The sequence below is a fragment of the Pteropus vampyrus genome, unplaced genomic scaffold, assembly GCF_000151845.1.
Source record: "Pteropus vampyrus isolate Shadow unplaced genomic scaffold, Pvam_2.0 Scaffold251, whole genome shotgun sequence".
Classification (NCBI taxonomy): domain Eukaryota; kingdom Metazoa; phylum Chordata; class Mammalia; order Chiroptera; family Pteropodidae; genus Pteropus; species Pteropus vampyrus.
In genome coordinates this window covers 1,206,181-1,208,205 of record NW_011889032.1, presented here as the reverse complement: position 1 = coordinate 1,208,205, position 2,025 = coordinate 1,206,181, and positions in this window count along the sequence as shown.

Genomic DNA, 2,025 nt, shown 5'->3' with positions numbered 1-2,025 from the left:
ATTTGCTTTTCAACATTCTGTAGAAATGAAGTTGCTACTGCATGTCATCCAGCACCCTCGGGTTAGGCTCCCAGGACCCAGAGCTAACACCCTGTCTTGGTGCGTGTGCCTTGAAGCCATGGGGAGGGCCAGCAGTGGAATCTGGGTAGCCGGCAGTGCATCGCCCTGTCGGTCAGTTGTGGACATTGCTGCACATCCATTGAAATTGCAATAAAACTCAGAATCACAGGGCCGGGCTTGCTGTTTCAGCCATGCCCATTTCTAGAGTGAACTTTATAATAGTTTAAATTTTCAAAAAAGTTTTTCCTAAAGATCTAACATCATGTTCCCTCCAAGATAAAGTTGACTTGAAAGGCTTGAACTAATCAGATCTATGTTCATATGATTTTTTAAAAATCCAGGCCACATTTAAAATTTTTTACTATAGAAGTAACGGAAGTTGAACTAAAATGATACTCTTTGGTTTCTTCAAGTCATGATGGACTTTAGATTTCCTTTGTCCTCAAAGATTTAGAGCTGTCCCTTTATAGCAGAGCAACGGGTTGCCCACTCATAGCATCCAAAGGCCTGAATAGACGAAAATGGCCCGTTACTTTGCTGACTCGGGGGCCATGTTCCTGACGTGGCTGGATTAGCACTGATTGATAAACGCAATGCCCCACGTTTTAAATTGCTTTTATTTAAACACACTACAAAAAAATGGTATATATACATTTCATTAAAATATAGGGGAGAAACTGCATTTTAGAGTTAAAAATTCATATTCTTATAGTAAACTCTCCTGTACCTAACGGTCTCAAAATCATCTCTGAAAACTGGTAACTATGCTTCCATTTTTTATTTTATCCTAATATAAAATATAAGGATAGGGAATGGAGAGATATTTCTAATTGTGTATTCACGTTACAAAGGACTTGAAATTGAATTTGTTTCTTAGTTGATTATGCTCCGTGATGTATATATTATACGTGGTTTATAAGCTAAACACTGGCCGTTTTTAGTTCTATTGTTAAATTGTATTTTTCTATGTTTTAACAAATGATAATAGATTTGGCTTTTTCTGGGTAACATAAAGATTGCTAAGCTACATATATATATATATATAACAAGAGTTCTATTTTAGCACAAAAGCATTTTATATTATTTATTGACTCCTTAAGTTTGTTTTCATCCAAAACATTCCTTATTATTTCTGCTCCTTTTTATTTGTATAGTTCGTTATTTAAAGAGATGGCAGTTTTTTTGTTTTTCACAAAATAAAATTGAAAGCATGCGTATAGCAACGCGGGGCATATCTCTCTTCTTACTGCCATGGACTTTTCAACAATAAATAGCGCATCCTCCGGTCTGCGCCACGAGGCTTACTCACTTTTTCGTAACATCTGACAGCGAACTCGCCGTGAAATACTGCTTTCATCTACCTCTTCCAAAGGCCTCCCAATGCTTTATTCTAGACTGGCTACATTATAAAAGAATTTCAGTAAAGCATTTCGTTGTCACTCCCTGGTGGCGGCAGATTTGCTTTTAAAGCCGGAACCTCGGGCCAGGCCCCGGCGGGCGGGCGGGGTGGTTTCCCTCCGCAGCGGGTTCCCCTAAGCAAGCCCGGTTCGCCTGCACAGGGCCGTGTCCTACTCTCGTGTCAAATCCCACTGTCAGTCCGGCCATCGCCTCAAGATTCGACTTCTGCGCCGATTTGTCGAGTCCTTCCTGGAAAGTTCCTTCTGGGCACTCTTCTTTGCAAACGGCCAGCTGTGTTTAAGAACATCGCTTCTAGGAGTGGCACATTTGAATGTGACTTTTTTTTCCCCTTCGCTGTTTCAAGACGGTTCGGAAAACGGGGTCACAAAGGCCGATGCCCTCGTGGATGATGAAAACTTGGCGAGAAGTTTTGTTTCCGAGCAGACCGTTAAAGGTTTATGCCAAATCGAATGAGAGGGGGGCCTCCTCACGCGCCCGCGTTTTTCTCAGCCTAGTCGCAGAGACATCCGCGTAGTAACATATTTACTATATTCTTGGCAAAGTGTA